The 23,758-nt window shown below is 50.8% G+C and overlaps 1 long non-coding RNA gene and 1 pseudogene across 2 annotated transcripts in view; one reads left to right on the forward strand and one right to left on the reverse strand.

Annotated features, from left to right (window-relative positions):
- Positions 1–1,547: 1,547 nt before the first annotated feature.
- LOC143641554 (uncharacterized) lies at positions 1,548–8,665 on the reverse strand. Its single transcript, XR_013155381.1, has 3 exons — positions 8,395–8,665; positions 3,652–4,053; positions 1,548–1,720 (listed from the first exon to the last, which is right to left on the reverse strand). It is a non-coding gene; the product is annotated as an uncharacterized LOC143641554 (long non-coding RNA).
- A 142-nt stretch (positions 8,666–8,807) lies between these two features.
- The window catches only part of LOC143395665 (calcium/calmodulin-dependent protein kinase type II subunit gamma-like), a 61,553-nt pseudogene continuing 46,602 nt past the window's right edge, over positions 8,808–23,758 (forward strand). Inside the window, exon 1 of the transcript XR_013155377.1 lies at positions 8,808–9,713. The product of XR_013155377.1 is annotated as a calcium/calmodulin-dependent protein kinase type II subunit gamma-like (transcript). The remainder of the gene's footprint in view (positions 9,714–23,758) is intronic.

Genomic DNA, 23,758 nt, shown 5'->3' on the forward strand with positions numbered 1-23,758 from the left:
CTAATGTGCATCCTCTCTTCATTATTGATTTGTTTATTACAGATGCTTGTGTAGGACATTCGATGTGGCCGCGGTGCCAGGGCTACCTCTAGAATCCTTATTGTACGCCAGGAGAAAGTTGGTCCACTGATGTCCTCTAGGAAGGGGTTGGTGGGTGGCAGGTGAAACCTGCCCACAGGCAGGCTGTGGACAAACCACCCTGTTCTCTGCGGAGGCCTGGGCCAGCCCTGGCTGAGCCCAGTGGTTGTATCTGGGCCCCTGCTCTCTCTCTCCTGCTCTTCCCTATTAAAACCAGGAACACCCTTGCTGTTTGGATGCCAAGGGGCAGGTGCCCTGCAGAAACCAGGCAGCCTCTCCTTTCTTTACTGCCTCACTAGGGGGCAGTTGAATGTAAGAAGTGTTTAGGAAGTCCTGAGTTTGAAACTGGCCTCCTACAGTATATCAGTTGGGTGACCCTGGACAAGTGACTTAACCTCTTTGATTCTATTTTCTCATCCATAAAAAGGGGTTTGCAAGGATTCAATAACATTATGTACCTAAGAAGTATAGAAAAATATGACCCACAGCAAACAGTCACTGCTTTGTAGTTGTGGCTGTGGTCACGGTCATTGTCACCATCATCCTGCCTATCTTTATCTTCGGAATCCCAGTATGATAGGGACGGCTTGGTGTGGCCCAGTGTCTGGTATGTTGGTGCAACCTCTGGGTAGTCCTGCAACATCCAAAACACAGTAGAACACTGAGTTCCTGGGCAACCCATGAATTCTGCATAAAAGAGGATAGTGCCCTCAGATTGGTGCTTGGGACATCGCCTCCCTGTTCTCTCCAGCAGGGTCTGGAGCTTGTCACTAGGAGACACTGGGAAAGCATCTGTCACAGGGCATGGGCACCCTAGGAAAGTGCCCGCCCATCCATCCATCCATCCATCCATCCATCCATCCATCCATCCATTGTATTGGGCTCCTGGACTCTCTTTTTGGAGTGCTGAGGGTGGTTCTTGAACTTGACTTTGGAAAGAGGGCATCCAAATGGAGCACCAAGTATCACCAACTTTTGAGGATCACCTGGCTTCCTCCAATTGGATGAACCTATGGGGGTTCCTTCCCAGACAGGTTTCTGGAGCAGGTGTCTGAAAATCCCCTCTTCATCTTACACATTCACTCCACAACTCTGGCTATCAGACTTGGGCTCTGGTCAGAGCTCACTAGAGCTGGTTTGTACCCTCTCTGACTGCCACCTTTATTCCCTCTCCCACCCCCAACTTGGAACTCCCTGGGCTGAGCTTTTTGTTCCCTCGTTCCCAGGCAGTGCAGCTGGTGCTGTAGGCTGGGGTGGGAGTGGAGCAGAAAGTCTGTGGGAGGTTGCTGTCTCTTAGTTCCAAAGGCAAACATGGCTTCCCATGCCCCCGCCCCCCAATGTAACACTTCCCCTAATTCCTACACTGGTATCTCATCAAGTATCCCATCAAATAAGATTAATTTTTCTCTTTTTTCTTATTTATTTATTTATTTACTCCCCCCCCCTCCCGTTTGCATATGAGACCTACTGAAATGTCTGTGCGCTCTTTCTGGTAATCATGAGAGTGAGAGGAAATTGGAGCAGATTGGGTGGTTTCTTGCTTTGAGCCCCAGGAGTGTTGGCAAGCGTCTGGTCTCCTCTTTTCTGAACTGAGCACCTTAGAGCATCACCTCTTCTATCTTCGGGTTCCTCAAGTTCTGCTCTGCTTAAAGAAATAGAAGCCAGGTTGGTTTTTAGCAAGGGGCGGGGGACTGACCGGTGGAGTTTGTGAGCACCTATAACTGGGAGGCTGAACCATCTGGTAGAGAGTGGGCCCCTGAGGAAGAATAGTAAAAAGCGAAAGAAGGGAAGGAAGGACTACTATGTGTCCAACTCTGAACTAGAGACATTGGGTACATTTTATTCCATTCCCCAAGTTGCATTGTAAGCAAATAACCGTGAACAATGGCCAAGAGCATTTTTTCCCAGGTGAGGCAGATAAAGCTCAGAAAGGTGCAGTGATAGGCCCAGGTCACTAGCTTGTAGGTGCTGGAAAAGGGTTTTTTCCTGGGGCTAAACCTCATGCTCCCATTGCTCCTGGGGGTGGGGGCGTGGATTAAGGGATGCTTGGCTGGAAGCTATTTCCTTGACTTTCCTCCACTGAGATCATCTGGTGACTGATAAATGCAGGTGGGTTAGGAGTGAGATGCTCATGGAGTATATGAAGGTCCTGGGGTCCATTGACTGGCTAGCAGGAACCAATGGCTATCATTTTTGCAGAGTTTAATGTCCGTAGGATGTTTCTGTGTATTCTGATTGATCCTTGTGATTGCTGGAAGCCCATGTTACAGAAGAGAAATTGGAGGTTCAGAGAGGTGCTGTAGCATGCCCAAGGTGACAGAGCCTAATATGTTCTTGATGCTAAAAAAGTGAATTAGTTGGGTCTGAAATCCAACATTCTGTAGTCTGAGCCAAAGGCTCAGGGCCAGGGCAGGGGGAAGGTGTGACACAGGCTGCTTTTGTGAGGAGCAGGTGGAGAGAAGGGCATCTGGGGGAGGTGACAAAGAGAGGCAGAACTGGAAACTGAGTGGGAGTGGGCAGGATTGGCTAGGGATAGGGTGTAGTGGGGACCCTCGGAGATGGGAGGCCTGAAGGGGGGGATGTGTAGCCCAAAGATGGTCTTGGCTTCTGGAGGGCAGAGGCCATCATAGTAGTGGGGCCACTGGGCCTAGGCTCAGGGGGGAAACCTGGCAAGGACCCAGGTAGTCAGGTGCTGTCCTGGAAGCTGCTGTTCCCAAACTTCTCCTCACTTTAGCTGAGAACAGAGCTACTAATCTTTCTGCTTCCAGAAGCCCCTTGATATTTGCCCTGTCCAGGAGAAGTCTGCAGCAACAAGTATAATTCTGGAGGCATAGAGGAATAAGTCAGCTTGAAGCATCCTATTTTGTTTTAGTTCCAAGCTTTTCATGTGGGGTTTCAGGGAGCAAAATTGTTCATTAACTAACCTCCCCAAAATGTATAACGTCCATTTCTGGGTTAGAACCTGGGGGAAATACAGTGAAGCTCACAGATAATCCTGCCCATATTGGGGTCTGCAATTCAGGGGTGCACAGACACAGCACCTTAGTGGCACAGAAGTGCTGGGGATGCTGGGACAGTCACTCATTTACCTATACCTATAGAGTCCCTATAATGGCCTTGTTTTAAGGACTGGAAAATCAGTAGCTAAACCAGCAAGGTTCTCATCCTCAGGAAATTTACATTTTAAAATCTGGTAACAGGAGAACATTCCCTTGGGAATTGAGAAGGCACCCAGACTGCTTTGCCCCATCTTGTTGATCTCATCTGCCAAGTGAAGGCCGCTATCCCTGGCTTCCCTCTGATCAGTAAATATGCAAACAGCAGGGTATTGTGCAAAGGTAAGTGTTACATGGGGAGGAGCTCATCTGGGAAGGTACTGAGGACTGGGTCCACAATGGGTGGATGTGGGTGCACCCTAAGGGAGGAGATATTCATATCTCACAGCCTTCCCCATCCCCCAGTCCCTGTTAGTGTCCTGACCAAGCCTCTTCTGGCAACCCAATGTTGCTGCTCACCCTTCTAGCTTTCCAGAAACATGATCCCTGATTGCTGCCAGCCCATCCTGGTGCTCACCTGCTGCCATTTTCCATGGACTCTGCTCTCTGTAGAAGGGATCTGGTGTTTGCTCAACAGCAGAGCAGGGTCTTCACCAGGATTCGCTGGTGGCAGGAATCCTCCTGTCCTGCTGCCCTCCATGGGACTTTGCCACACTGAATTCCTAGTTCAGACTAACTGTTCAAAGCCCTGCTCATAGCCTGTAGAGACTCAGCATGGGGAGCTGCCCTGTATGGTAGGGACCAAAGCCTGCCTCTTCTCCCCTCCCTGCAGCAAGCCAGGTGACAGAATCCTCAAAGGGCCCCAGAGGCTCAGGAATCCTTCCTCCAGAGGAGATGCATTCTAGTCTGCACCCAGAACCTTCTTCCCCAGGAACCTGGGACTTGCTGAATACTTCCTGGCAACAGGCAACTCAAGCATCTAAGAAAGAGATAGGAGAGCATCAGTAATTGCTCTTGATGGTTGTTTCTGCTACATCCCACAGCATGACAAGGGAGGCTTGAACTTGCCAGGGGGCGCTGTACCACCCATGTGTGGGATGAGCTTTGTGGTGGCAATGTGTTTGGCTGACCAGAAGGGGCAGGAAAGCCCTCTGGGAATCTCAAAAAGGGCATTAAGTAGTCAACCCAGAAGGCTCACCCTGTTGCATTGTTCAAAGTGCTTTACTACATTATCTCACAACTGCCTTGTAAGTTAGATACAATTGAACCTCTATTTTTCAAAAGGGGAAATTGACCCAGGAGCATTCTCAATGACCAAAGCTGGGAAAGATTAGAAAATTATACATTTACACTCAGGAAAGGAACTGAGATATTTTGCTCAGAGAAGAGATGGGAGGTAGACAGTCAGCTTCCTGATTGGCTTGTAGAAAAGAGAGTAGACTTTTCCATGGAGCTCTGGGAACAGCACTAATTCCAAGGGTGAAAACTTTACAGATATTGACTTCATTATTTCAGAATGAACGTTATTCAGGAATAAAGCTGCCTGAGAACAGAGTAGAGTCTTTGGTAGTAGTGAGTTTCCTGGCATTGAAGGTGTTCAAGCGGGGACTTCATTTGGGAGTGCTGTTCAGGGAATTTCTACATCAAGTGGGGTTGCACTAGATGGCTTTATATTGGGGAGGATCTGTTCCAACCCAGAGAGTTTGTCCAAGATCTTGGAACTTGAATCTAGGACCTGAACTGGGGCTTCCTGTAGCTGGGTTATTCTGCTTTCTGGGGCCATGTTGGTGCTTGACTCCCTCCCTCTCCCTTCATGGGTGAGTTTCCATCTTCCATGTATGGACAAAATTCTCTCCTTGGCCCCCCATCTTCTGAATGGCATTATACATCCTTGACTTCTAGCTAGGTTTCTTTCCCTTGCATCTTGAGCATGGGTCATCCAGGAATCAAGCCTCTTCCTCTAGCACAAGTCCAGGCCCACCAGCTCCATGTAGCTCTTTGGAACAGCACATTCTTCAGAGCTGTCTTCCCTGTCTCCCTTGGTGCTTCCCCTAGCACCAAGATTCCTTTTTCAGCTCAGAAGGGTAGTGGGTCCTATTTCTGTTCAGCTAGAAAGTTGTGCAAATCTTAGATTCAGAAGCTGAATGGGATGAATCCATAATGCCTAGGATGTGGTTTGACTCCCCAAAAATGTGGCCAGTAATCTGGAGCTATGAGTCTATGAGAAAAGGGACTCTGGCTAGGTTTTAGAAAGGATGACAGACGACCAGAAGGTCAGGAATTTGCAGTGGACAGAAGCCCTGGGAAGTGGAAATTCTGGGCTCAGCATCATGTGTTTGTAAGTTTCCTGAATTTCTATTCCTTTCTTCCTTTCCTAGGTGGCAGGGAATTTTGGCTGCTGGGAATCCCTCATAAACAGTCAAGTAGAAATCTCAGGTGTTCACACATCTGCAACATTCCCTTTAAGAAAAAGGCATGTACTCAACTTCTCTAGGTGTTGGGAAAGTTGGCCCACTGTGCTGTGTCAGGCAGCTGTCAGTCTGGCCTATCTAATCAGAGAACACAATGGAATCTTGGGGACATTCCCATCTTCTCCAGACTTTTGGTAGCAGAAGGCATCAACTTAACTGTAAAGAGTTTCTAGAACTTTAGTTTCTGTTAAAACATATCAAAACCACCTTTGCCCATTCTTGCTTTCTCTTGATCAGCAGGGGTACACTGGTGAGTTTCCTCATCTATAAGACTCCAGCTAGCAGTAAAGGAGATTGTGTGTGTGTGTGTGTGCGTGCGTGCGTGCGTGTGTGTGTGTGTGTGTGTGTGGTGGGGAGAGGCACCCCTGATTGGAGGGATGCTGAGATGAATCATGATATCTCTTAGACCTGGTGATGGCTATATACTGGGAATGAGGATTGCCGCAGTCCGGCTGCAGCAAAATAGCCGGGTGATGTGACAGGTAGTCTTCCTAGTTGATCAGGACATTCTTAGCAAGAAGATAAGATACCCCAAATGTTTTGGACTCCAGTTGACTCAGAGAAAAGTGTCTGCACTAGAGACTCTCCTGCTTCCTCATCCAACTTCTGAGGTTAAGAGCCAGCAAAGCATGACTGTCTTTCCATGGGCAGCGTGAGCAAGCCATTCTCCTGATGTTCTTACATTTGGAGTGAAACTTCAAAGGTCTGGTTTTGACAAGATTCTTGTAGCTGAAATAGCTAGTTTATTTTGCCCTAATCCAAACCTCAATCCCTCTTCATTCTCAGTGATCCTTTCAACCAGGTCCATGTAGAATCAGAGAATATTCAAGCTACAAGGGTCTTTGGGTCACTGTGCTTATGAACCACCTGGGAGCTTGTAAAGTGGTCTGTGGTAGGGCCTAAGGGGCTACATTTGTAGCAAACTTTTGGGTATTGTGGATACATCTGGTTAGAGGGTTTGAAGGAACTGGCCCAATTTTACAGATGTGAAGGCTGAGACCCAGAAGGTTTATGTGATTTGCCCCTGATCCGAGGTAGAACTCTGCTCTTCCCACTTGCAGTCTATTATCTGCTCTAAAAAAGGTCTTCCTCCTTTCAGGCTTCTACTTCCCAGTAGGCCCAAAGCATAACCATAGCATCCACTATAACCCCATTTCACTGTCAAAGATGAAAGACCATCTCAAAAGGGTTCCTAAAATTTTTATTTTTATTTTTAATCCTGACTTATGAATGCCTATCCTTCTTTGTCAGAGAGGTTAAAATCATATTTTCTTTCTTAAAGAAAGGGTGGTGGTGGTGGTGGTGGTGGTACTGAGCATCTTTTAGACACAAACATTTTTGCTCCAGGTTGGGGCACCAATGCTGTACTGAATCCTCTTGGCATGGGATGGTTGTTCAATCTCCCCTGTGTTGTTTGAGGAAAGTTCCATGTTTCTCTGCTGCCACCTGCCACTTCCCAAGAGAGGCCAAGCTTGAGTGTTTTTGACTACACCTCAGTTTCCCTGTCTCTAAAACAGACTTTCAAAAACCAGTCACAGAATAGTACTTGAAGTGGCAGGGAGATTCCCAGTGGACAAGGACACCAGCGACTGGCCTGGGGCCAGTAGGAGCTGTTTGAGAGTCTAAGGCTGTCTCCACTCTGTCCCCTCCTGCTGGTAGGAGGGCAAAATGCCATTCTGGGGACAAGGCCATAATGGTGACAGGGCCTAAAAGTCTCACTGAGGCCAAGGGAAGGCGGAATATGACGGGAAGTTGGGAAAACTGCCTTTTATAGGCATGTTCTTTTCTTTCTTTCTTTTTTTCCTTTTTTTTTTTGTCACAAGTTTTCTCCCAGCGACAGTGCCGCTCATAGACATCAGGTCTGTCAGTGGTTACTCCTGGGGCAGGCTGAGGCACCCGCATACCCCTTCCCCCATTTTGCCTGCAAGTTGCATGACCTGCATCTGAATCCACAGGGGGGCGGGGGAGAAGCCTTTCAGATACTGGATGCAGTTGAATTCACTGTATTTTGCTTCCTCGCCTGCCCTCATCCAAGCTCCGGGAGGAGAGCCCTGCTTTCTTCTGCCTGTGAATGCTGTAGTGTCTGCCTACTCGGACTCCCCTAACCCTTTCTTCTCCTTTCCTACAGCGGATGCTCGAGTTTTCTCAGCAAACCGCTCATACTTGGCATCTTCGCGTTTATTTTATTAAAAAAAATTCCTGTCAAGGCCAAAAGCGGGGACCCCCTCTCCCCGACAAGAGCTGAACTCGCGCCGAAGGCTGCACCTGTTTTGCGCCACTACCAGGAAGGGGTGCTTGGGTGGGAGGGAAGGTGGGAGGTTCTGCGCCCCCCGAATCCGGAGAAAGCAGCCCGCCCGCCCCCTCACCGGGCAGCCAGCTCAGCGCACCCGAGAGCTGACCCGAGAAGCCGGCCTCTGACAGTGCTGGCATGGCGCTTGCCAAAAAAATGCCCCTTGCATCTCAATTTCCCTGTCGTTTCTCCACAGGCACGTCTTGCCCGGGCCACCTCAGCTCTCCAGCGCAGCCCTTTCGGTGCTTGTTCTGTCCATCTCTGCTCCCTGCTTGCCCAAGGCCGAACGTAAAACCCTTTGCCAAGAAGGCGCAGTGGGCGTAGGGGCATCAAGCGTGCCATGCCCCGCATTCCCCTCCCAGCCAAGCCCAGCTTCCCGGACTCTTGATTACGGAAGTGAGTGTCATTCACATCTAGGTCTGCGCGTGGGCAGCCCCGGTCCCTGGGTCCGGGTGGCTCTCTGGGGTTCCTGTGCGCTCCTGGCCCCCCAGTCACCATCCGCGAGCCTATGCCCCCCACCCAGGCTCGGGTGCACTCCCCGGTCACCTCGGCCACGTACATTTCACTTCCTCCCGGCTGTCGAGATTGCAGCAAAACCGGGCAGCACGAGGGCCAAAAAGTGGAGAGGAGAGCGCCTTTCGTGTCGCGCAGCCAGCTTGCCAACTCTCCCTCCCCAGCCCCGACCCTCGCAATCCCAACTGCAACTTTTTCCCTTCCGTCTCGGTTTCCCCTTGGCTGCGGCGAGAGGGCGCGGGGCCGGGAAGCTTGGAGCCGGCGGGCGGGCAGCCGCACGGCTGCGGGTGGCGGTGTCGGCGAGAGCCGCGAGCCGGCGAGTGGGTGGGTGGGTGGGGAAGGAGGAGGGAGAGGACCGGGTGGGGGGATTGGGAGAGGGGTGGGGGGAGGGGAGGGAGGGGGGAGATTCCGCTCTTCTGCCGCTCCCAGCCCGGGGGGGGGGGGGCGGCAGGGGGAGGAGGCCACGACGAGGGAGGGGAGGAGGAAGGGAGGGAGCCGAGGAAGACGCTCCGATAACCCGTGTGTTTCGTGAGGCTCGGAGCACTTGTACATTTCTGCAGGCGCGCAGCGAGCCATTCGCGGCGGCTGCTGCAGCTCCGACTGCATCTTCCTGCTTCTTCCTCCAGCACTGGGTGTGTGTATGTGTGAGTGTGTGTGTGTTTTGCAGGTGTGTCCGTTTTAATTCTGCCCAGTAGGTGGGACTTGGTGACTTTAGCACCATTTTTCCTTTTTCTTCCCCCCCCCCTTTTTATTATTATTATTTTTGCCTTCCCACCGTCTGTTGCAACCCGGCAAAGTCTCGGAGTCGGAGAGCGCGCCTCGCTTCCAGAGCCCCTGGACTCGACAAGCCAGGGAGCGCCGAGCCGGCCACCATGCCCGGCAGACCGCGCCACTAGGCGCTCCCCGCGGCTCCCACCCGGCGGCGGCGGCGGCCGCAATGGTTTCGGACGCTGAAGGATTTTGCATCTGATCGCTCGGCGTTTCAAAGGCAGAGGCCCCCCTCCCCCTTCCCCCCTCCCTCGCCGTCTTTGTTTCCTTCCCCCCCTGCTCTCCCCACTCCCCCCACCCCACCCCCCTCTCCTCTCCTCCTCCTCTTTTTTAGAAGCAGCGATCGGAGATGAATGTCTCTCTTTGCCCAGCCAAGTGTAGTTTCTGGCGAATTTTCTTGCTGGGAAGCGCCTGGCTGGACTATGTGGGCTCCGTGCTGGCTTGCCCTGCAAATTGTGTCTGCAGCAAGACTGAGATCAATTGCCGGCGGCCGGACGATGGGAACCTCTTCCCCCTCCTGGAAGGGCAGGATTCAGGGAACAGCAGTGGGAACGCCAGCATCAACATCACGGACATCTCAAGGAATATCACTTCCATGTAAGTCAGGCGGCCGCTCCCCAGCCCGCCTCCCCCTCGCTCGGTGTCTCCCTTTCGCCCGCCCGCGGCCCGGGAGCCGGCCCTACGCCCGCCCCAGCTCGCCACTACCCGCTGCCCGCCGGGCGCGCGTCAGGCTCGCTCTGGCTCGGGAGATGCTCTCGGGCTGCATATTCCAGGTGACTCTGGCCCTGGCGAGGCGGGATCCGGTGATGCTTGTGTGTACCTCTCCCGGGAGAGGACCCTAGAGCGGGCCCAGGGCTTGAGGGCTCAGCTCCTGCCCCCGCCCCCACCCCACCCGCTGTAGGCTGATTTCGAGGGTGCGAATTGGGTTCTTTGCCCCCCACTAAATAGCCCTCTCCAGCCCCATTTTGGGCATTTCTGAGGACACCCCCTTTTCCCACCCTCATCTGCATCTGGGCGCCTACAGATCCCTTTCTCTGCTTGGGCTTTGATGACTGCTCTGGATAATTCCGAGTCAGGATGATGAAGGGAGGAGAGGACGTGTTTTGGGAAGGGGGTTTCTTCTAGCATGGTGCGGATCTGTTTATGTGGAAAATTGAACTCTGCTTGGCTTTTGCCTGGTTCTGCCCCATCTGAGACCTGTGGTGACCTGCTCTTATTTTTCTTTAATAGAGATGGGGAACAGAAGCATAGGAAGGGGAGGAAGCAAGAGCTTAGGGACCTGTGAAACTGCCCATCCTTTCTTTTATTCCTTGGCCAGGTGACCCCCCCCCCCCCACTTCCAATCCTGCCACCCTACAGAAGGGTGTGGATGCTCTGGGATGTTCAGAGGATGGTTCTCCTTTATTTCTCCTCAAGGTTCCCATCCCCTGGGAACCTCCAGGAATGGGTAGGATGCTGAGAGAGGTTTGCCCCGAAGTGCTGGCCAGGTCTGAGGAAAGCATTTGGGGTGGCTCTTTACCTCTTGAAAGGACTCAAGCAAGAGGGGCTGAATGTGCCATTGGTGCTGCTCTCCTAGCGTCAGCTCTCTCTTGCTTCAGCCCAGTGTGATGGGGCCGCAAAGCCAGGAGGAATTGCAGTCCTGCTCTCTCCAAAGCCCGCCAGCCCTCTTGGCTTAATGGAGACTGCTTTCATTCTTGCAGCTGACAGTTCGAGGGAAATGGACAGCCCAGGAGATGTTCCTGACTCCTGGCTCAAGAGGCAAGCTGGACCCATATCTCAGCTCTGTTGTTCACCCCTCACCACCTTCAACCTGGCCAGGGATGATAAGACAAGCAGCTAAGGCAGAGGGGGAGGAGGAGGAGGGCAGGAGAAGTAGGATGAACCTAGTTGTCCCTCTCCTTCCTTGTAGGCCACAGTGTCCTGCTTCCCTCAGGATGTAGGGAAAAGGGCTGTTGGTGAGATTGTCAGGAAAACTGTCTTGGAAGTGCACATCTGGGGGAGCCATGTGTGGAGAAGTAGACAGAGCTCAGTGGCTAGTCCTGGTACTTGGGAGTCCAAGCTAGGGATTTCCAAGGGACTAGGTGGGCTACCGGTTGAAGAGGAGGAGCCCCAGGGGCCCCATGTGAGTCTGTGGGAGCCAGTGAGCTGCATCTAGTTTGTTCCATGTTCCATGGATATGGATGTGTGTATCTGTTGGATGGTAGCTACCGTGGGAGGCAGAGATGGTCACAATCACGTAGGCTCTTTATAGCCACACAGAGGTGTCACTCCTTTGAAAATGAGGCTCAGGGAAGCAGTCTGACAGAAAAGAGTTGGATTGGTCTTTCCAGGCTGCTGGATACAATGGTGATGGGAGGAGCCTAGGGTAGCCTCTGACCCTCTTTGGCATTGGAGGGGACCCTAAGAGAACAGCTGGGGGGATAGCAAACAGGGAATGGGGTGGAAACCCCTCTGTGTATGCCCCCATTCTTGTTTTAGGACTGGAACCCTGGCAGACTGGCAGGACTCTTTTCCCCAAATCTGCCTCAAAACCAAAGAGCAAGGGAACTGTATTCCCTAGGAGCTGTGAGAGTGGTATATTGGGAAGGGTCAGAGGTCATGGGTCAGATGACCTTTCTTCGCCCCATTTCTCCCCAGTGCCCTGTTATATATGTGACTGGTATTGACTGACCTCGGGAAAGGGCCAAGCCTTTTACTCTGGAGGCAGACAGCCTGGAGAGAGGGAGAGGAGTCTTGTTCACCCTGGAAAGAGCATGTGGCTATCCCTATTTTACCCTGAGGAAATGGAGGCTCAGGTGGTAAAGTAACTTCGTCTGGGGTGGAACCAGCCTTAGGAATATGTTCTCTCCAGCGCATGATTGCAGGCCCTGCTCTGTGGCACTCTACAGGATGAAGGGGCTTGAGGGGCAAGTGGAAGGGCCTTGCCTTAGCTTGGCCTGGAGAAGTGCTCTTTGAATTTATGATGTTTGCAGAGACAAGGTTTTAAGGAGGCCCCCAGCCTCCTGTCAGCCTAAAGCTCTGGGGACTGGTGTTTGCTTCTAGGTGGGCTTGGATGGGCTCTAGGTATAAGGAGGGTGGGGCCTCTGCAGATTCACCCTCAGGTCCCTCCCTTGGGTGCTGGATGGATTGTCTTGAGTTTTCAGAGGCACAAGAGGTCCGTGAGCCTGTGGTTCTGCTTCTCAAGGCAGTATGTGGGATGGTTCCTGTCCCTATCTGAGCCCGGCCGAGGGCTGCCTTGGGTGGACAGCTACCACCGCTTCCGCCACTTCCTGGTATCATGAAGAAATTAGCTATAAAATGTCAGGGTAGAAGTGTGGGGTCTCACTTCTGCCTCTCTCAGTGCCAAGCTGCTCCAAAGGACTTTTCCTTTTGGACTTTTTGTTCAGGAGACCAATCCTTCTGCCATTGAAGCTCTTGATACACAGTGGCCTCATCTAGAAATGTCCATGCGCAGCCACGCCCAACCAGTCTCTGACGTCACAAAGGCAGGAGGGTGGTGGCTGGGATGGTGGGCTGTCTGGGCTGGGTTGGAGTGGTGCCTCCTTGGCTGTTAGAAAGAAGATGGAAAGAAGAAGATGGCATTTCTGGGCCAGATGTTCTTGAAACTAGTTGCCTGGGCTTGCAAAGACCATGGGCTCTTGGCTGGGATGCTGAGCTGCCAGCTGGGTGTCACCCCTAGCCACCACAGCATTTGGCAGCTGTCTGGTCCCTTTATTTTCTCTGCTTCCCCTGAAGACTCTCTCCTCACTAGCAGAGGGGCCATATGGGACTTTGCCATATTGACTCTTTGATTCTCCACCTTTCTAAGTATCAAGGGGAGACTCAGCTTTGGCAATTACCAGTGAGAACAGGGGTTCCAGCAAAATGTGAACCGGGCCCCAAAGCCATTGGTCAGGAGGCTTAGCAAGGTGCTCAAGCCCCAGGATTGGAGCTAGGCCTGAGCGGGGAGGCATAGGGGACTTTGAGGTGAGATTTGGAAGGGGCAGTAGTTACAGCCCTGGGGAAAGAGATACTTCCAGGATAAAAGCTGGGGCCCTGGACCCCACTGGTCTTGGGATTTTACACTGAGGCAGGGCTGTTGGTTGGCTTCAGGCCCTCCCTGGATCTAGAGTTTCAGCCTCAGCAAGCCCAGTAGGTCAAGCTTCCATAGGACTCCCTGGGGCCAAGGACATTGGCCCTGCGGTTTCATGGAACCTGCAAATGTGAAAGCTTTGGGCAAGATCAGCCTGGCCTGCCAATAGCTTTGACAGTACTTGTATACCAGCTCCAGGACAGTTGAGCTTGGAGCCTGGAGGCTCCTCAGGGTCCTGCAAGGCTCCGGCCACCCTCCTGCCTGGCTAAGTGTGCTGCTGAAGGGAGGGAGGGCCAGACACTGGCTTGTCTGTGATGCTGTCTGTCCTCACCCTGCCAGTCAGCCCTGGCTGGTCCTTCCTTCTGTCTGAGGAAGGAGCAGGATGCCACCCCAGGTGAATCTTGAGTGGGTAGGTGTGCATAACCTGTGGCCCTCTCTGGGGATGGCTCTTGCCAGTATGGTGGTTCCTCTACTGTGGCCTGTGGTTCCTATCCCAAGTTCTCCATTGAGTGGTTTGTGTTGAGGTCACAGGCACCTCATTGGCCTCTCTTCCCAGAAAGTAGCAGGTTAGGAATAGGGGAAGGATTGGGACCCCTCTTCTAGCCCTCTTGAGCTGTGTATCACAGGGCTACAGTCTTTCTGAGCTTATGAATTCAGCTATGAATTGAGGCCATGGGGCACAGTGTCCCTTCCAGTTTGGACCTCTGTCATCCCCGAACCAATGAATATCCCCCAGGAAGCTTAGCCAGGCCAGGGCTAAGGGTCCCTTCTTTGGGATGGTGGTCACTCTTGTGATAACACCAAGAGGAGGGTGTATTGGGCTCTTTCACTGGCTGTGGGCCACCTGTCGTTTCCTCCTTCCTCCCTCTCCCACATCTAGAAATCTCAGGTTCACACAGACTTTGAAATAATTTGCGATATATGACACAATTTGAAGTCAACTTCCTAGACCAAATGTCACACTTAAGAATGTGCCAGGGCCTGCAGCCTCTCCTTAGTGGCTGGGTACCTAGCTTCATGCCCCCCATTCTGCACCCTGGGCTCAGGGCCAGGAAGACATGTTCCCCACAAAGTTCTCCACCCATTGCTGGAGCAGGGGCCTCCACTGGATGAGAGAAGGAAACATTAGAATTCTACTTGAAAGTATTTTTGCCTAGAAAAGGGAATATTTAATATTTAATGTATAAAGATACCTAAGCACATGAAAAATATGAGTATTTGGGTTGCAAATTTTTTTATTGCCAAATCATGTAAAATAAAATTTAAAAAAGCTTGGTGCCCTTGTTCTTGTGATAGGAAGGTGCTGAGCTTGAGAGGAAGGTGAGTGAGGGACAGGAGAGGTGATACTGAAACCCTTGGATCTCCCTCTTGGTGCTGTTCCAAGGGGAATTAGACGATTTAGGCAGTGGACAGAGGGACATGAGGCAAGACCAGGTTAGGGGAGCTCTCAAAAGATGATCTCCTAGTACCTATGAGGAACCTGCCTGTTTGTCCCAATGAAGCAAATTCTCCATCTGTATGAATAACCCACACTCATTTATATTGATTCCCAGTTTACATGCTACTTAGAAACTGTTGAGTTTGTTTTTGCAAAAGCAGACATTATCAGTCCCATTTTACAGATTCACCAAAGTCAAGAACAAAACTGGAGTCCCAGGTGTTTGAGTTGCTCTGGCTCCCCAGTGAAAAGGTCCAGAGGCTTTGGGGTAGCCGGAAACTGCTGCTTCTGCGCCATGGCCCTGCCGCTGCATGTCCTCTGGTGTGTTGGGAAGGGGGATGCTGAACATTTTTATCCAGAAGGTGGTTTCACTTTCAAGGGGTGGGGGTAGGGTAATGACCTGTTTCATGGGACTTGTGGAGGGCGGTTGAGTGACCTGGTAACTGTTCTAAAAGTAGCCTAATGGAGGCTGGACTTATTGGAGGCTGGTCGCCAACAGATCTGGTGACCAACTGAGCCATCAGCTCAAGTCATTTATCATTCCCTGAGCCTCACCTGTCTCGAATACTCTGGTGGCAGGGCCCATTGCAGGCTCCTTTTTGATGGGGTTGGTCATCAAAGAGTAAGGACTCCATTAAAGCCCAAACCAAAGCTCAGCATCCGCTGGAGTCTTCAGAACACTCCAGGAGGATCCCCCCCAAGTTTTAGCTGCCCTAATCACAGGGCCCACCAGTATTCAGAACTGGAGGGCATCACTGCAAGCCCATCCTCCTCTTGTTCCCCACGAAGGTCCTGAAGTCCAAAGGGCAGGACTTAGCTGGGGGTTCCCAGGTTGCTGGGAGACTTCTCTTCCCAGGCATGCTCCCAGGTCAGGGTGTGGCCTCCTACTCTACCCTGGCTCCTGTTCTGGGCACTTTGACAAAGCCAGAGCCTCCCCCACAACTGCATCTCCCTCTGGGGTGATGTTTCCAAATTCAGGGTCCCCAGAGGCGACAAGTGTGTATAAGGCTGGCAGCCCCAGGGCTCCTGGCAGCCCGTAGCCCACGCCAATTAGAAATAAACTCAATGAGAGTTTCTGCTGAGCTATTTACATGTGGGACTGCAGAACTGGGCTCTGCACACTTGGGAGCCTGTCCTTTCTCTCTGGTCACACCTCTGTCCCTGGTCCCCTGCTGGCTTATCCCATCTAAAGGGCCCCAGGTACTGGGTGATGGAAGATTCAGAATTTCTTCCTTAGGTAGACATCATCAAACATGGAGACTCTAGAAGCTACTCTCGTCCTATGCCCAGTTTTTCCAGCTACTCCTCCAGCCCTGTGGACAAATCTCTTCCCTCCTCCAGGCCTCAATTTCCTTATCTGTAAGATAAGGATAATCATAACAGCTGTTTTACAGCAGCACTCTGTTGAAGTTCAGTGTCCTGTGTCATGTCTGGCACAGAGAAAGCTGTCGATACATGATAACTAATAATAGCTAGCATCTATTGAGTACATGATAACTAATTATGGCTAGTATTTATTAAAGGACAAGAGAACCAGTGGTTGCTAGCATTTATTGAACACTTATTCCAGACACTATTCAAAGCACTTAAGGATAATACTTCATTGTGGCATCATACCAACTCTATGAATTAAGTGTTATTAGTCCCATTATATAGATGAGGAAACTGAGTCCAGGGAAGGTACTTGACTTGCTTAATTTCATACAGCCAATAAGTTTTTAAGTAATCTAGCATCTAAATATTAAGCTCTTTTGCCTATGTTCTCTTCCTATATTTGTAAGCATACTAACATACACATGTGTATATATATATATGCATGTAGTCATGTCTACATATACACATGCACACAAATATACTGGTATTATGATAAGTTAATAGGAAAGTAAAAGCATTGAAATGAAAGTCTTTGCTGTTATTCTAATTTCCTAGGTGAGAATTGCCCTGGCTGGGGTTACAGGGTAAGGCAAATGGGGTAATTATGGGTATGATGTTGGTCAGGCAGTTTTGGCGAACACAGTCCCTGGCCTCTAATGGTGGGGGAGGCTTTTGGGCTTTCCTCTTGACCGGTTCCCGATAACCAGTCCTCCCTTGAGGCCTCTTTGACCACCCCATGGTAGCCTGGCCTCTGAAGTTGCACCAGTCCTATGGTGGCCCAGGTGATAGTGGAAGCTGGCAGGGCCTCAGGGAGCTGGTGGCTGGGTCACCAGTCAGCTCCTCTTTGGGTGGAGGCATGGTTCACAGGATGATGTCCCTGGCTGCCCATGGCCAGAGAGAACCTGGATGGGGCAACAGAGGGTGGAGTGGCTTCTCCCAGCTAGAGCTTTGAGGTTTTGGGGATGTATTTGGATGCAAGAAGGAAGGGGGTATCCAAAATGCTGGGCAGCCAGAGTTGGGAACTGGTAGAGCATCTTTCTTGAAGGGAGGATTCTGGTTCTTTCTGTCCCCTTCTCTTGCCTCCTGCACAAATAAGCAGCCTCTACTTCCAGTCTCCTATCTGTTGTCCCAGCTCTCCATCCTTGCTCACTGATATTCCATCTGTCTCTCTGCAGGGATGAGCTATGAGCATGGGTGATGGCTATAGCTGTCCCCATGGAGACAGAGTGTCCTGCAAAACAGCTAAGATCGCAGGGCATTTGCGAGCACACTGTCAATGTTGCTGCTTCCTGGCTGTATGAATTTGCCATGTCATAGAACCTCTCTGGACCTCAATTTCCACTCCTGGGAGTCGGTGTCATGTAACTTGCAGCCTGGCCCCCTTAAAGGTTTATTGGTCACTGTTGAAGCCATGTAGTGATGTACTCAACAGGCTTTGTGAACAATCCAGCACGATGTTGGCTATTTCCACTTCCAGATGACTGGGGGAAGATTTTTGACTTAGGAATATCAGCACTCTGAACGGTCATTCGGTAGATCTGGAAAGAGACTCAGAAATACTTTGGGCCAAACTCAGTTTTATAGAGGAAGAACTTGAGGCTTATGAGAAGTGAATGGATTTGGCTCAAGCATCCAGTGAATTCCTAGTACAAAGTGGAGCAGGACCCTGCCTCTCTAGCTGTGTGACTGGCCCCCTGCCCTCTGGTGTCTGCTCTGAGGCTGAGGGATTACAGAGGTAGGGGAAAGAGCCTCCAACTAAGAGAGATCTCAGATTAAAGTCCTAATCCTGGTTACCTGTCACAGTACACCGCATGGTGTGCGTGCATCTGAGGGCATCATTGTGCCCCCCCAAGGGCCTTTCTTCTGTGTTCTGTGCACAGCACCTTTGAGGTCTCTGTAAACAAACCTTAAAGCCTGTGGCTTCCTGCTTGCCAATATGGGCTTCGGCTAGACTCATGGTGGCCACCAGAGGGCAGTGCGGCGCACAAGACCGTCAAGGCTGGTGACTTCAGAGGGTGAGGGGTGGAGCTGCAATGTGGCCCTAGCAGGGTGGGAAGTGCATAGTCAGCTTGTACTATCAAAGATTCCCTGAGCCAGGCCTGAGGCGGGAGGTCAGCTCTCCCCTAGGCAGGGCCTCTCTCAGCAAGCTTCTGTGCTTGCTTCTGTGCAGTCCAGCAATGTGAAACTCCTGTCCCAGCCTTTCAGGCTTCCTGGGTTCCCCAGGAAGGGCCTGAGAGACTGCCCTGGACAGAGGGACTGTCCCCTTTCCGCCACATCTCAGTCCTAGCAGCAGCTGCAGCAAGCAGCGCATTTGCATAGGAGTAATGGAGATGAACCAAGAGTGTAGCACAGCCCAGGAAAATCCAGTCTTGATAGGGACACAGTAAAGCTGATGGACAGTTACACTGTGCAGTGAGCTTTATATACTGGCTCAGGCTGTTTTGATATGCCAGCCCAGGCGTGAAGGCGTCTCTCACCTCTCCCTGCCTTCCAATCCAAATTTGGGAATTACTGAACACCATGTAGGTACTGGGTAAACACTAGGCCCTAGAAATTTTTAGAGATGAGAGCTTGGTGCCATCTCTTAAGCTCTCTAGACCCTGGGTCTGCTTTCAAAGAAGACCCCATTCAGTGGTGGGGCATGAAAGTGCCTTTGCTAACCAGGGGCTTGGGCCTTGCCTCCACAAGCAGTTTCTGTTGCCTCCTGTGACCTGCCAGCCCTTTTCTGTTCCAGGCAGGCTTGTTTGAGCAGGGATTGTTCCCATTCATGTACCAATAAGTCTATGAAGGAGCCTTGTTATCAGCTTTAGCGACCAGGTCTCTTGCTTCTGTAGTGGGTGCTGAGCTTGCAGGGCTGGGTCCTATTCTCTGACCTGAAGGGCCTCCCACAGCTGCCTGACCAAGGGATGCAGACAGGGCTCGCTCTCTCTTGTGATCAATTTTTGCCCACCAACTTATTATTTCTGATAATTTTTCTGAGGCTAGGCTGCTGAAGAGCAGGAATGAAAGTTGGCATTTATGACCCTCCAACTGGGCTGGAGCCATCTGCATAAGTAACCATATTTATTTATGGCAACTACTAAATGAAGCTTTAGTTTGTGACTCTGCCTCCTACCAGCTGTGACCTGGGCTGGCTATGGAACTTTTTTGACCCTCAGTTTCCTCATCTGAAAAATGGTGGTAATAAAAATAATACGGGTTTGTCAGTGCGAACATGAGTAGTATGTGTAAAACTCTGAATGCTGTTTCCCCTCCCTTTTGTTTTCTCCCCTAGTCATTACCATAATCCAGAACCTCATCCCCACAAGCAGGGGTGCTTTTCATGGCCCTCAGCTGTTTCTTCCTGCTCCCAGTTTCTCCTCCTCCTCTCTCATTTTACATACCCTCACAGATGCTTTCTAATCAGGGTATTCAGTTAGAACAATTCCAGTGCCCTGAGCTTTTTAGTGACTCTTTTTTTTTTCTTTATTGAGAGGTAGCAGGAAAAATAGAGACTTTTTTAGTTAGACAATTTTCCTGGTTCTGACTCGTTTGGGTTTAGACAAGTTGCTCAGTGTCTCTGAGCCTCAGTTTCCTCCTCTGAAAAATCAGGCTTATAAAGACATCTTTGTATAGTGGTTGTGAGCATTTGATGAGATTATGCTAAGTACCTGGCATGTGATGGGTACACAAGGGCTGGCTGGCAAGTATTGCAGTGGAAGTATCTAAGAGGTAAGGGACAATGACATTTCAGGGTCCTTAATGAGTGGAATTAAAGTAAATTATGAGGGGAACCAACACGTGGATGAAGCTGAGGGAGGCAACAGGAGGACCCAGGTGGTGTACATTGGAAAAGGAGGCCGACTAGCAGAGGCATGTGTCTGCCACAGTGACGGGGAGGTTGCTTTGGTTGCACAGCTAAGCGGCCCATTTGGGGTACTAAATGTCAGAATGTCCCAGGCAAAGCCTTTCTGCTGCCTGCCTTCCACACTTGCCAGGCCCAGGAGTTGGATCCCAGCAATCCCTGTCCTGGGTAATTCGGTAGCACCCAGTCTCTGGCAGATGTTGTCCCATGTGGTTTCATGACTGTTCTTGGCCCCGCTGCTCTTCCCATTTACCAGCTGACTTCCTTTTGGCTGTTGTCATGGAATAATCCTGTCAGGCACAGATGGGGCTCAGGACCAGCCCTGGTAGAAAGAATTTAGGAATCCTGTGAGATAGGGGTGACCTCAGATCCCTCCAGTACACCCTTAAGAACCTCCAAAGCACTTTCCTTTCAGTTCCATGTTAAGTCACAAGAGGGCACTAGACCATGATTTCTGCTGGGAGGGAGGTGCCATTTAGCCTTATTGTGTTTGTGTCGTGGATGGAAGTCTGAGCCCCACTTGTTTTTTTCCTAGGTGCCAGCAACTCTGAGGTCACTGCAAACCAACTTGATTAAACCACAGCCCATAGCACCAAGACTGCAATCTCAAGGCGGGGGGGGGGGGTCTATTTGTATAGTGACATGGTCATGAAATTTGGTGTCAAAACTGGGTTCCAATCCTTGCTCAGCCCCTAGCTTTTTTTTTTTTTTTTTTTTTTTTTTTTTTTTTTTTTTAATTATGAGTAAGTTATTCGGTTTCCCTGGTCTTTATCTGCAGAGTGGGAGGTGTTGCTAAGATGTTACCACTGATTAAATGGTGTGTGGAAAGTGTCTGGAACATGGTGGATACTCAATGAGCGGCCTTCTGTCTCTTTCTGGAAGAAGGTCAAAGTTAGGCCATAATCCAGGGGATAAGTCTGGGATCCTGTGGGTCTGATGGGGTCATTTTACTTCCTTTCTGCTCCACCATGAATGCTCTGTGGTTCCAATTCACTAGGGGACAGCAGTGACACCCAGTGGCTGGAATGGAGAACAGCAAGTGTGTTCTGATTGTGGAGGGCGCTGATGATGGGAATTGTTGGGGCCAGATGATACTGAATCTGAGTTAGGGGCTGTCTGCTTCAGGGAATCCATCAACAGAATATCTCCCCCTTTATGGGTAGGTGCTACTGATGATGCACTGTGGGCACCAGTGTGGTGATAGCTATTGGTATTTTTCTTGCCTGTGTCCATAGGATGAGGTCATAAATAGAGAAAACCCTGGCAACTGATTGAGTTTATGGGGGCCAACCAATTCTGGCATCTAAAAAGTAAACCCTTTCTGGAGTTCATAGAGTTCTACTCTTTTTGAGAGGCTTTAATATAATCTATCTGGTTGGCCTCAACCAAGAGACTGGAGGTCTCTGAGCCTCAGTGTGTGTATTTGGAAAATGTCGGGGTGGGGCTGGCTGACCACAAGGGCTCTTGCAGTTGAATTTGAGTGTCAGACATCATTGTACCCGCTTTGTTCAGTAAAGGTGGGGTGAGGTCCAGGGAGAAGAGGGGGGGTTGGGCTTTAGGCTGTGCTGGTGAACAGTCTCCATCCTGGATAAGGGAGGGGCCTTTCCTCAGCAGTAGGGTAGACTGGAGGCTGGAACTGGGGTGTCCGTGGCTCCTCACCTTGCAAAGCCTCTTCATTGATGCACCTGAGATCCAGGAGGGAGCATTGGCAGACGTGCCAGGCTCAGGAAGTTATTTAATATCAGCTTTGCTCCAGATTGCATTTCTGACTCCCTGCCACCTCTTAAGTGGCAGTCATTTTAACAAATGTGGTGATAAGACTCCAAGTGGGAAATAACATGAGGAAGGGGGAGGGGGCAGGGTGTGGAGGAGGGGTGGAGTTTTATTCCCTTGGCAGAAACCTTGCCTTGGAGGCCCTCAGGAGGGAGAGTCATAGAAGAAGAGCTGTGGCCCTGCAAAGCCCCTGGCAGTGAAAGAAGTAATAAGAAGTGCCTGATTTTTAGGGCGTGTCGCCTACAAGCTCCTACTTTCTCTCCAGGGGAGGGCCCTATGTCACTGGTAAATTCTGGCTCCTATCCTTGGGGCAGGTGTAGGAAGGGAGGCCCTACATTCTGTGTTCCAAGGGCATAACAGAACACTGATGGGGGCCTGGTGTTGGTGGTGCGCTTGGCTTACTGTGAATGCTGAGCTCCAGTTGTACCTAAGTTGTGGAGTGCCCAGGTGTCTGGCTACCAGCCTTGCTGCCTGCCAAGGGCCTCCTAGCCTCTGGACTGCTGGGGAAGGGTGTGCCAGCAGGGCTAGCCTGGCTCTTCCTTCTGTAGGACGGAGAGGAGGAGCCCATACTCTTTCATCTTGTCCACTTGCATCAACTTGTGCCCAGCTAGATGCTCAGCCCTGGGGTACCTTGTTGAGAAAATAAACCATGAACCTTCCCTCCTGGAATTTAGAATCGAATGAGGGAAGGAAGTTTTAGATAAATGGTCTATAGCTCACAGGATAATCTCAAGAGAAGCAGGGGCAGAGTTTTAGAAAATGGATCTGATGTAAAATTAAAATATATATAAATGTGTGTGTGTGTGTGTGTGTGTGTGTGTGTGTGTGTGTGTGTGTGTATGGCTTCCATTAGGTGGAGAGGGTTCCATTTACCTAGATAGAGATTTAAAAAATTCTAGATATTCCTGCTCATAGATCCTTTTAATGTTGGAAACAGTAGAGTGAGATGTCAGGATTGTGCCCCTGGCAGTGAGATTGATTTCCTGACCTTGCCCTTGCCCACAGAGGATCTGTGGTGTTCTAGGAGAAGCCACACACTGGAAGGCAAGAGAGGTAGTTTCCATTTCTTTTCCTGTCACTCTCTGCCTGTGCGAGACAAAGATTGAGGGAGAGTGGTTTGCTTGGAAGATGTTATAGCTTGGATCTGGAATGTCCCCCCAAAGCTCATGTGTTGAAAACTTGGTCCCCTATGCAGAAATGTCCAGAGGTGAGACTGTTGGGTAGTGACTGAATCATGAGAACTCTGACCTTATCAGTGGATTAATCCATTGGATGGATTAATGGTGAGTGGATTATTGGTAGAAACTTTAGGCAGGTGGAACATAGTTGGAGCAAGTATGTCACTGGGGGTGTGCCTGGTGACTATATCTTGTCCCTGACCCCTTCCTTCCTCTTGTCCCTGCTCCACTCCTTCCTGGCCACCATGAGTTGAGCAGTTTCCCACTGCCAGGCCCCGCTTCACCTTGGTCCCCAAGCCATGGAGTACCTGGTCTAAAACCTCTAAAACCATGAGCCAAAATGAGTATTTCCTCCTTTAAGTTGTTATTGTCAGATATTTTGATCACAGAAGAAGATCTAACTAACACAAAAGGGACCCAGAAAGCCTGGGGGAGGGAGGAGAAATGAAACTGGAAGGAAAGGGCCAGGAGCCAAGAGCAGATATGCTCATGGCTAGAGGCTCTGGGGGCACCGTTCATTCATGGATCTATTTGAGTATTTATTCAACATGGGTTTATTTGAGGGCTTCCAATGAGCCAGGCACTTTTGTGTGGGCCAGGAAAGCAGTGGTGAGCTGGACAGAAAAGGTCATCATTGTTATTCTGAGGTCAAGCAGCAACCCGCTAGGTTCCTGGCTCTTGCACCTGGATCCTGCTCCTGGGGATCTCACTCCATAGGTGGGAAGTGGCCAGGTGTGCTGGGGGTCCAGGGATAATTCCCTCAGTTCCCCAGGGCCAAGTTCCTGGGAGAAAATTCCATCTGAGAGTGCTTGATGCAGGGGAAGTCAGCCTTTCCCCCTGTGTGCTGGGTGGAGGTGATCCTGGTGGGATGAGGCACAGGTCGGGACAAAGAGACTGGCCCCACAGGGTGTTGAAGAGTGGGGCTTCAGCTTCCTCTCTCAGCACTTGGCCCTACTCAGAGTT

The sequence above is a fragment of the Callospermophilus lateralis genome, chromosome 3, assembly GCF_048772815.1.
Source record: "Callospermophilus lateralis isolate mCalLat2 chromosome 3, mCalLat2.hap1, whole genome shotgun sequence".
In the NCBI taxonomy this organism is placed as follows: domain Eukaryota; kingdom Metazoa; phylum Chordata; class Mammalia; order Rodentia; family Sciuridae; genus Callospermophilus; species Callospermophilus lateralis.